The following is a 12,479-nucleotide window of genomic DNA, read 5'->3' on the forward strand; positions in this document are numbered from 1 at the left end:
AAAATGCTTTTTTAATCATATTCTGTTGATATACCTCTTTACCTTTATACTCTATTTTTTCTATTGTACAAGATTTTTGTTTTTTCCTTAACATATATGCTAACCACCTGCCTGGTTTATTTGCATTACAAAAAGTATTATGTTTAGCATATTGCAAATTCATTGCAACTTGATCTGACATCAACATATTAAACTGTCCTCGTAATATTGTAATGGCTTCTTTTATATTCTTATCATCTGGTTTATCCACTAACGCCTGTTCCTTCTTTTTTATTTCCTCTTCCAATTCCCTCCGTTTTTTCCCCTGTCTACGTCTGTAGGAATTATTCAAATTTATTAAAACTCCTCTCATATATGCTTTACTTACATCCCATACCAATTCCACAGGTGTACAATTATGCATATTTAAAACAAAAAATTCTTTCATTAACTTTTTACATTCTATCACATTTGCCTCATATTGAAATAAGTTTTCATTCAGTCTCCAAGATCTCCTAGACCCCTCCCCAGACTCTAATTCCATCCACACCGGATTTTGGTCTGTTAAAGTTCTTGGACATATCTTCGTCTTCTTTACCCTGGAAAGAAAATCATTTGTAATTAGTATAAAATCAATTCTAGAAAAAGATTGGTGCCTATCAGAAAAAAAAGTAAAATCCTGTTCTTTAAAATTTCATTCACGCCATATATCTCTCAACTCCATATCATCCATCATGTCAAAAAAAGATTTAGGCAATTTAGCCCGTGTTTGAATATTTGGCAAAAGGGTCTTTTTGTCTTTTTTAGTGTCCAATACACCATTCCAATCATCCATCATTATACATGATTTGTAATCCATTAGTATTAATTTTTTATGCAAAAGTTTATAAAATTTCTCTTGTTGTTGATTAGGTGCATATACTCCCACTAAAAGTATTTTCTTCCCTTCTATTAATAATTCAATCATTATATATCTTCCTTGTGGATCTGCTTCAAGTAATTTAGCCATTAAATCTGTTCTTAGGTATATAACTATACCATTTTTCTTCTCAGGAGCTAATGCAACAAAATGATTGCCCAGTCTAGCATTTATTAGGTATTTCTGATCACTTGTTCTAATATGTGTTTCTTGCAAGCAAATTACATCATTTTTAAACTGTTTCAAATAGTGAAATATTTTCTTTCTCTTTTGTGGTGAGTTTAGGCCATTAACATTCCAAGTCAAAAATTTATTTGCCATCCTTGGCCCCTGAAAGTTTATGGAGCACCGACTGGAAGTCCTCCTGGAATTTCCTCTTCGGTCTAGCTCCTCCCACAGCTTCCATATTTGTAGTTGCAATTTCTTGGGTTATTATCTGACTTTGTTGCTTCTTTAATTCTTGTTCTTTACATTTGGATGCTGCTCGAGTTTGTCTTTGATCCTTGGGGTCTTCCATTTTTTCAAATAAATCCAAAATTTGAACATCCTCTGAAAGTTGCAATAATTCTTGTTGAGTAGTCAAAATACCTTGAGCTTGTGCCTGCATAATTTCCTTTTCCCCCTTTCTGGCCTCACCTGGTTCTTTCCTTCTTCTGGCTTCTGGAGATGGTGGGTTTCCAGCATTTAGTATGGTAGTGTAAAAGTCTCTTGCCTTCCAGACTGAGTTGAGACGATGTCTCTCACCCAAATCATTCACCACTAATCCGGCTGGAGCTTCCCATCTGTACTGCAACTGACGCCTTCTAAGTTCATCAACTAAAAATGCATAGTCCTTTCGAGATCTCAACATTTTGGGGGGAATTTCCTTCATTACTAAAACCTCCTGTCCTGCCACTTGAAGTTTCTTCTTATAAGAAACTTGTAAAACTCCATTTCTTGTTCTCCTTGTAACAAAGTAGATCACAATATCTCTTGGTAGTTGTCTCCGTCTGGCAATCCATGAATTAACGCGATAAATTTTGTCTATTTGCCAGTCACACTCTGCTTTAGATTCTCCAGTAAACTGAGCAAGGGCTTCTGCACAGTGGTGGGATTCAATTTTTTTAACAACAGGTTCTGTGGGCGTGGCTTAGTTGGGGGTGTGGCTTGGCAATCATGTGACTGGGTGGGCGTGGCTAGCTGGTCACGTGACTGTAGGCATGGCTAGCTGGTCATGTGACTGTGTAGGCGTGGCTAGCTGGTCATGTGACCGGGTGGGCGTGGCTATGTGCATAGGGACTACTCAGAGGGCTGAAAAAAGTCATTTCTGACTGGGCCTCGCACTTTTGACCGGTCCTCACACTTATGACCATCCTCACTTTTATGCCCGTGCAGCTTTCTTAACAACCGTGTCACTCATTTCACAACTGCTTCTCTTCACCATGGTGACAAGATAGGGCAAAAACGTAAAATGTGAGGACAGTCGTAAGTTCGAGGACTGGTCAAAAGTGCGAGGACCAGTCAAAAATAACTTTTTCAGCCCTCTGAGTAGTCCATATGCACAAAAGGACTACCCAGAGGGCTGAAAAAAGTGATTTCTGACAGGTCCTCGCACTTTTGACCGGTCTTCGCACTTATGACCGGTCATCATTTATGCCCGTGCAGCTTTCTTAACAACCATGTCACTCATTTCACAACTGCTTCTCTTCACCATGGTGACAAGATAGGGCAAAAACGTAAAATGTGAGGACAGTCGTAAGTTCAAGGACTGGTCAAAAGTGCAAGGACCAGTCAAAAATAACTTTTTCAGCCCTCTGAGTAGTCCATATGCACAAAAGGACTACCCAGAGGGCTGAAAAAAGTGATTTCTGACAGGTCCTTGTACTTTTGACCAGTCTTCGCACTTATGACTGGTCATCATTTATGCCCATTGTAGCATTCTTAACAACCATGTCATTCATTTCACAACTGCTTCTCTTCACCATGGTGACAAGATAGGGCAAAAACGTAAAATGTGAGGACAGTCGTAAGTTCGAGGACTGGTCAAAAGTGCGAGGACCAGTCAGAAATAACTTTTTCAGCCCTCTGAGTAGTCCATATGCATAAAAGGATACAGCAATAGAGAGGGGTGAAGGAAGGGAAGGGAAATTAGAGTAGGAGGGAGGGTAAGAGAGGGAGGAAGAGAGGAGAAGGAGAAAGGAAGAGGAAGTAGGGAGGAGAAGAGGAGGGGGAGGAAGAGAAAGTAAGAAGGAAAGAAAAGAAAAGAAAAGAGAGAGGTGGTAGGTTTGAGGAGAAAGATTGCTGTACAATAAAAAAGATGAAAGGGAAGGCAATTCGTCCAAGGCAATTTCAATTCTAGCATTAATTTTTTTAACACAGATTTTATAGTCTGATTAGCTCTTTCCACACGTCCAGAGGAACTAGCTAAATGACTTAAATGAAACTGCCAATCAATTCCCAATTGATTCATTACTTGCTTTACCACCTGGGCCGTAAAATGTGTACCTCTATCACTATTGATTCAATTAACCCATAACGTGGTATCAATTGCTCCAATATAATTTTAACAGTCATTTGAGCATTTGCCCTAGCACAAGGAAAAGCTTCAACCCATCCCGTCAAATGATCCACTATAACCAATAAGTATTTAAGAGTTCCAACCGCTGGCATTTCAGTATAATCCACTTGGATTCGTTGAAAAGGCCAGACAGCCAACTCTCTACCTCCCATCAGTTGTTTTCTCATAATCTTTTTATTAATTCTTACACAATGTATACACTTTCGTAATATTTGCATAGCTATTGTATACATCCCCCTACACACATATGTACGTTTAACAAAATCAATAAGAGCTTGTGTTCCCCAATGAGTTCCCTCATGCACACGTTCAAATACATTCCTCATCATTGCTTTATTCAAAACTTGCAACCCATTCTTAGTTATCCATTTACCTTTCACCTGACGCACACCCTCATTTATCATTTGTTGTTCTTCATCATTAGTAAATACCGGTGTCACGTCAACAGTCAAAGCCGGGACTAAAATCATAATAGCTTCTTCTCCTAAAGCTGCTTCCTTAGCTGCTTCATCTGCCAACCTATTTCCCACTATCAACTTTGAAGTTCCCTTCTTATGAGCTTCAACATGTATAACAGCAAGTTTAGTAGGACCTTCAGCTGCCTTTAAAACAGCAGTTATAAGATCAACTTGTTTAAGTTCTTTTCCCTTAGTGGAAATCAATCCCCTCTCCATCCAGATTTTTCCAAAGGTATTTAAAATACCATAAGCATATTTTGAATCTGTATATATATTTCCCACTTCATTAGCCAACAAATGCAGAGCTTGCAATAAAGCAAAAACCTCACACGTTTGTGCCGACCATTCAGATGGTAACTTCCCCGCTTCTAAAATCTCTGAAGTATCTCCATTCACAACAGCATATCCGTTGACTCTCTTTCCGCCCTCAACTCGAGAAGAACCATCAATAAATAAGTTAATACCGCCCTCTAATGGACTATCCTCTAAATCTTCCCTAACCTTGGTTTGCAAATCAATTACTTCCACACAATTATGCTCTATAGAATCCCACTCCTGTCTCTCTCCTGACAAGAATTCTGCTGGATTCAAATTCCTATCTGTAGAAAGAACCAAATTCTCTTGAGACAATAAAATAACCTCATACTTCAAAAGTCTTGCATTAGTTAACCACCTATGCGCCTTCTGCATCAAGATAGTTCTAACCTGATGTGGGCTACTCACAACCAATGCACCCCCAAATGTCAATTTTCTACTCTCTTCCACCAATAAGGCAGTTGCTGCCACTGCCTGCACACACAACGGCCACCCTCGTACTACAGGATCCATTAATTTTGACAAAAAAGCTATAGGTTTCTTCTTTCCTGCCCAAGTTTGAGCAAGCACCCCTTTTGCAATTCCATCTTCTACTGCCACAAACAGATGAAACGGTTTCTTCAAATCTGGTAAACTCAAAACCGGAGCCTGCATCAAAGATCTTTTCAATTCCTTCAATTTAGACTCATCATCTTCCTTCCATACAACTGTCCAAGGTTCTTCCTCTATTAACTTATCATATAAAAACCGCACCTTGTCCGTATAATCATCAATCCACAATCTACAATAACCCACCAAACCAAGCAATTTCCTAACTTCCTTCTTAGTTTTTGGCAAAGGCTGAGTTATTATTCCTTCTACTCTCTCAGGATTTATCCGTTTACTTCCCTGGCTTATCAAGTGACCTAAGTATTTAACTTCTAACTCCACATACTGAAGTTTCCTTTTGGACACCCGCAAGCCACTTCTTCCCAGAAAATTCAACAATGCATTTGTTCCTTTCTCAACCTCAACCTTTTTCTCTCCAGATAACAACAAATCATCTACATATTGTAACACCTGCAGTCCAGAAGGAATACAAAATCCTTCCAACACCTGTTCCAACATCTGTCCAAACAAGTTCGGACTTTCAGAAAATCCCTGTGGCAAAACACACCATCTATATTGCTGGTTCCTATGAGTATCTGGATCAGCCCATTCAAAAGCAAAAATATCTCTTGACTCTTCATCTAAAGGACATGTCCAAAACGCATCCTTCAGATCTATCACACTAAAATATTTATGACTATGTGGTATTCTCCCTAACAACGTATAAGGATTTCCCACTATTGAATGTCTATTGGCAACCAATAAATTTATTTTTCTCAGATCAATAACTATTCTAATCGACCCATCAGGCTTCCTAACAGGTAATATAGGTGAATTATATTGAGACATAGTAGGTTCAATCAATCCATCAGCTAACAACTTCTCAATCACTGGCTTTAACTCTCTCCTCAAATCTATAGGAATATTGTACTGCTTAACCTTCACAGGAACTGTCCCTTCCTTCAAAGTCACTTTCAATGGGGGAATATCTAAAACACCCCTATTACCTTCCTGTTCCCACACAATAGGATCAATATTCCTTTCCTGTTCTTCAGTCAACACATTAACTATAGAATCATTACAGGAGAATTTTAACTCACAACCAAGAAGTGATAACGCATCTCTCCCAAGCAAATTAATGCCGGCTTCTGGTACAAATATGACATCTAGATAGATTTTTTCGCGGGACTTCCGGTTGGTGAATCCCAGCGAAATGGCGCTGTGACAGCGATCGCTGCTTGCAGTGCCACTTTTTTGTTGCGTTTTGGGGTCCCTTCGAGGCGTGGGAGCTTGGAGAGCTCCGCGGACGATAGCGGGGTGTCAGCAGGCAGAGCGGTGAGGAGCAAGCACTCTCTGCTGGACCAACTACCGCTGTCAAACTAACGCGGCGCGTCTGCTTTAAATGGCAGACTTGAAGCTGTGATAGCCAACAAAAGACAGGAAGCAAGAAGATTTCGGTGAAGTTGGTGCCTATGATCATTCGTACTACTCTCCCTTAAACACGCTCGGAGTGAGTTCAATTGGATTGTGCTGGCTGCGTCTGATAAGAAGGATCCTGGAAGGAATTGGCGGCGATTGTGAGGTTGGAGGAGATTGGTGGGAGATGAAATCGCAGACGTGCTGGTGAGACTGAGGATACTTTTAGAAAGGGAGACGGAGCCTTCAGTGGATTGGATTGATACTTTGTTTCGAGCAAACAAACTTTGGAAAGTTAAGAGTGTGGAATAGACTAATTGAATAAAGGAACTGGATTTTGGAAGTGCGGTAGCTGTCAGGACTAACAATAAGATTGTCTCGAGCTGAGAGACTGAGGAGCACTTGGGGAAGATAACATGGCTGATGAAATCTGAATGACAATGCAAATGGAGAGTGATTGAACTTAAGAGCAACGCGAAGCAGATCATACAGCAAAGCGTGCCTGCTGCATCATTGTAAAAGAATTTTTTTATATTTTTTGGTTGCTTTTCCCTTCTGCTCTTTTATGACTGAGAGAAGTTATTGAGCAATTAATCAACTAATCAATTAATTAATCAACGAGTTGGGCAAATAACAACAACAAGAAAAAAAACATTAGAAAATTTATATATCTATAAGTATATATCTATATTAATATTATATATATTACATATTCCATTTTAGATAATCTAAATTAATTGTGAACTTATTTAAAATTTATTAAGTACTTTTTAGATTTTTTATTAAGGAATTTATATACGCTATAATCTTTTATATTCTATAATTGGATTTTTCCCTTTCTTCTCCTCCTTTCTTCTTTCAATTATTGATTCTTAATTTTGATTAGCTTTTTATAACTTAAAATATTGAATATTGAGATTGCATAATTAATTATTTATATGTGTACTTAGATTGCTCAAGATATATTAGAAAGTCATCAGTGCTTAAGTGTTAAATAAGAGTAGGTAAAGATAATTTGCTTAAGTAGTGGTAGCAGGTGAGAGGGTTATCTTAGTTCAAATTAGTTTAACTATTAATTGATCAATAAGTGACTTATTACAAGATAGGTTTGTGCAATAGATAAAAATTTGAATTATTGATTTATTGTATTACTAAACAATATTGAATAGTGGAACGGAAGGGAACGATTTAATATAAATTCATTTGATAGAGGTAGTTAAATATTGGTGGATGACAATTTGGAAAAACATTGAAAATATAACAAGAAAACAGAAAAAGGTATTAAAAGAGATGATGAGCTTCTCATCCACGGTGACAAAAACAGGAAAGAAAACATCCTCAAATCCCACGATCACAACGACATCACCTGCTACACAGAAATTGACTGAAGGTTTCTCTAAAATGGAGAAATCAGGAATGCTACCCACAATGCAAGCAATGCAATCAACATTGACAGCAATACAGGACACGATGATTATGTTACAAGAAAAAATGTCTAGTAATCATACTGAATTGAAGACAGATATTAGGGCATTAGATCAAAAAATGATTGGTATACAGGAATCGATACAAACTAATACACAGAAGATTAAAAAGATGGAAGTTAAAATGGAACAACAGGAAAAAAATTTAGATACGGTTGACCAAAAACTGATGGAACAGAACAGGGAATTGGCAGACTCAATTACCCAATTGGAAATGGATTGAGCCTCCTTCTATCTCCGTTTCCAAAACATTGCGGAAGATAAGGAAGAAGATCTGTGCCAGGTGATGGCAGAATTAATTGCTGGGGTGTTGCAACAAGATAAATTGGATATTATAAAGGAAATTGACGAGGCGTACAGGGTCCAGACAAATTATGCACGAAGAAATAAATTGCCAAGGGAGGTGCATATAAGATTCGCAAGGAAGAAGGTAAAGGATATCCTCTATAGTATGACAAGAGATGAGCCAATCATGTATAAGGGAAAGGAGGTGATCATACTGAAACAAATCCCAAGGAGGGTAAGGGAGATAAGGAGAGATTATAGGTTTTTGGCTACTCAATTAAACAAAAGGAATATTCTCTTCAGGTGGATCTTACCAGAAGGCATGTGGATCACGTGGCAAGGGAATAAAGTTAAGATAGGTAGCTTAGTAGCAGCTCAAGAGTTCCTGGATCAATTACGAGCGTCTGAAGAGGATCAAAGTAGTAAAGAGGAGTTAGAGGCGGAAACATCGAAAGAAGAAGTAACCCAGCAGATAAGAGAGAAAGAAGGGATATCGAAGGAAAAGGAGGAGGAAGATAAGGATAGTAAGGAGACAAAGAAAGACCAAAGTCCACAAAGAGTCACACGTGCCAAGAAGTATTAGGATAGTATACAAAAATTAAGAGATGGATGATTGGAAATTGATATCGGTTAACATAAATGGCCTAAACGATAACAAAAAGAGGAAATTTTTTTTTTACAAAATTAGCTAAACAAAATATGGATATAGTGTGCCTTCAAGAGGTCCATATTAAAAAGGAAAATCAAAAATATTTGGAATATAAGAAATTGGGGAATCTTTATGCATCCCTAGCTGATAAAAAGAAAAGGGGAGTAGCATTGTACATCAAGAAGGAAATAAAAGCCGAACTAAAATATGCAGACCCGAAGGGAAGGGTATTAATGGTGGAAGTTAAAAGAGGCAACTGTCCAATCTTATTAACAGCAATTTATGCCCCGAATGAAAACCTAGGAGACTTTTATAAAAAATTAGGAGAGAGATTAAGCATGATGGATAAGAGCAAGATTTGCATAATTGGCGATTTTAATGGGGTAATAGATTCAAATAGAGATTATAAGGGGACCAAAGGTAAAAAGAAAAAGAGGAAAAATTTACCAAAACCATTCTTTGATATGGTAGAAGAATTCAATCTAGTGGATATTTGGCGGGTTCTGCACCCATATCAGAGGCAGTATACATATTATTCTAATCCTAAGAAATCTTGGTCTAGGATTGATATGATGTGGATAAGCAGAGATATAGGGTTAGATATTAAGTCAACAGAAATCATGCCCAACATTTGGGCAGACCATAATCCATTAGAGGTTAAATGGGAATGTACGCACAAGAGAAGAAATACAAGATGGAGATTAAATAATCAATTTCTAAAGGACAAGCAAAATGTTGAGAAAGTAAAAAAAGAATTAAATTTATTTTTTGAAGTAAATGAAAAGGAGGCAACATCTCGAGGTATCATATGGGATACAATGAAAGCGTACGTAAGAGGACTAGCAATATCGTATAGTGCACATAGGAATAAGGAAAGAAGAGAGAGGCAGAAGGCACTGATAGAAGAATTAGGGAAAGCCGAGAGGGAACTACAACATAAACCAGATAATAAGGATGTTAAAGAAAATTGGATGGTTATACGGCACAAATTAAACGTAATAGATCAAGAGGAATTGGCGTACAAAATGAAACGAACCAAACAATATTATTTTGAAAATGCAAACAAACCGGGCAGGTGGCTGTCCTATAGGTTAAAAAAAGAAAAAGAGAAAGGCATAATTCATCAATTGGAAGACCCGGAAGGCCACCTCAACAATAAACAGGAAGATAAATTGGAGATTGCCCGAGAGTATTATGCGGCTCTGTATGCGGAAGAACAAATTCCTAATGAAAAGGTGGTCCAATACTTGTCAAAAGAAAGTCTTCCAAAAATCGGGGAAGAGGATAAAGAAATACTTAATAAAGAAATAACGATGACAGAATTAAGAACGGTAATATCAAAACTTAAAAAGAACAAATCCCCAGGCCCAGATGGACTTCCAGGGGAATTTTACAAAAATTCGGATTTGGAGGAAATTTTGTTACCAAAGTTGTTAGAAATTTATAATGAGGCCCTAACAGAATCCAAAATTCCAGAATCATGGAGAGAGGCGTATATTACTCTCCTCCAAAAAGAAGGAGAAGACCCAAAATTAATTAAAAATTACAGACCGATATCCCTCCTGAATACGGACTACAAAATCTATATGGGTATTTTAGCAGGAAGGCTAAAAATAATTTTGAATAAATTAATACACAGTGACCAAAATGGATTCCTCCCTGGGAGGCAAATCAGGAATAATACAAGGATGATAATAGACATATTGGAATACTATGAGGAACACCCGAACAAAGAAATGGCATTGGTCTTTGTCGACGCCCAAAAGGCATTTGACAATCTTAATTGGCAATTTATGAAACAACAAATTATCCAAATGGAATTCGGATCAAATTTTGTCAATACGATATCCACAATCTATCAAAAACAAAAGGCTAATATATTACTGAATGGAGAACTAACTAAGGCTTTTCAAATTAGAAAAGGGGTCCGACAAGGGTGCCCTCTATCCCCACTTCTATTTATCTTAGCACTAGAAGTATTCTTGAGAAAGATTAGGAACAATAATGAAATAAAGGGTCTGACAATCAGAAAAGAGATATATAAGACACAGGCATTTGCAGATGATGTGGTATTAATCATGGAAGAACCATTAGAATCAGGCACTAAAATTCTGGAAGAATTGGGCAATTACGGGGAGGTAGCAGGCCTTAAATTAAATAAATCCAAAACTAAATTATTAACAAAAAATATGACGGAGGCAAGGAAAAAAGTACTGGAAGAATCAATGGAGATCCAAATCGCCAAGAAGGTAAAATACCTGGGGGTCTGGATTTCATCAAGGTGCTCGGCCCTCAGAGAGGATAATTATTTACCATTGATTAGAAATATTAAACAGGATCTGGAAAAGTGGGGAAGACTACAGATATCATTATTAGGCAGAATCGCGGCAATAAAAATGAGCATATTACCCAAGTTATTGTATCTATTCCGAACGGTCCCTGTTAAATTAGATAAAAAATTCTTTCTGGAGCTCAATAGCATCATCAGGAAATTTATTTGGGAGGGAAAGAAACCAAGGATAGCAATTAGGAATTTACAGGACAAGAAGGAAAGAGGGGGTTTTGGATTACCTAAATGGGAGTTATATCAAAAAGCTGCAAACCTAGTATGGCTGAAAGAATGGGCAACCCTAAGAAATAAAAGACTGTTAACTCTAGAAGGGTATGATCTCCAGAAGGGTTGGCATGCATATCTCTGGGATACTGGGAAGAAGATAAAAACTTACTTCCATAGACATAAAATAAGGGAGATCTTGATACAAATATGGGGAGAGATGAGACAGAAGCACTATAGGAAAATTCCGAGATGGCTTTCCACCATGGAGGCTATAATATATCCAAATGTATTAGAAATGGGTAAAACGTTCAGATACAATGAATTATTAGATGGGGGAGGGAACCTTAAAACAAGGGAAGAATTGATGGAACAAGGTATTTCTATAGACTGGTGGCCATATAACCAAATTAAATCCAGATATAAAAAAGATAAGGAGGAATTTGGCATTGAAATGAGCATAAATGGATTTGATAAGATATGGATGGGTACGGACGACAAAATGTTAGCTAAATTATATAATTACTTATTGGAGTACGATATGGCAGAGGAAGTAGTTAAAGAATCGATGTTAGCATGGGCCAAAAATATAGGACAGAATATAAATTTGAACGAATGGGATTCAATATGGAATAATAACCTTAAAATGACAAAGGCGACGGCTTATAAGGAAAACCAATACAAGCTGTTTTATAGATGGCATATGGCCCCAGCCAGGATAGCGAAGATCTACCCCAATTCGAGCCCTAAATGTTGGAAATGTGACCATCAGCAGGGTACTTTTTATCATTGCTGGTGGACATGTAATCAGGCACAAAAATTCTGGAGGATGATATGGGTGTGGATTAGAGAAATAATAAAAGAAAATTTTGATTTTGACCCAAAAGCTTTTCTCCTGGGAATTTTGAAAACTGAATATGCAAAAAAGAAAAAATATTTAATTATACATATTCTGACAGCCGCTAGAATTTCCTTTGCCCAGTATTGGAAAGAAAAACAAATACCACCTCAAGAACATGTTATTGGAAAAATATTGGAGTGCGCCGAAATGAACAAATTGACTTCAGAAATTAATGACAGAGAAGATTCAGAATTTTATAGCGTGTGGGACATGTGGTACGAATGGATGGGGGAAAGAAATAAAGAAGGTAATAGAGATTAAATTTTAACTAATTAACAAAATCTATATGAATAGTATTAGATTTAGTCTTAGGGAGTTGAGCACTATTATTTTTAAGTGTTTGAAATTAAATCTAGCTTCAAGAAACAATATCA

Source organism: Pituophis catenifer, unplaced genomic scaffold (genome assembly GCF_029215685.1).
Source record: "Pituophis catenifer annectens isolate HBS135680 unplaced genomic scaffold, rPitCat1.0.hap2 SCAF_5, whole genome shotgun sequence".
Taxonomy (NCBI): domain Eukaryota; kingdom Metazoa; phylum Chordata; class Lepidosauria; order Squamata; family Colubridae; genus Pituophis; species Pituophis catenifer.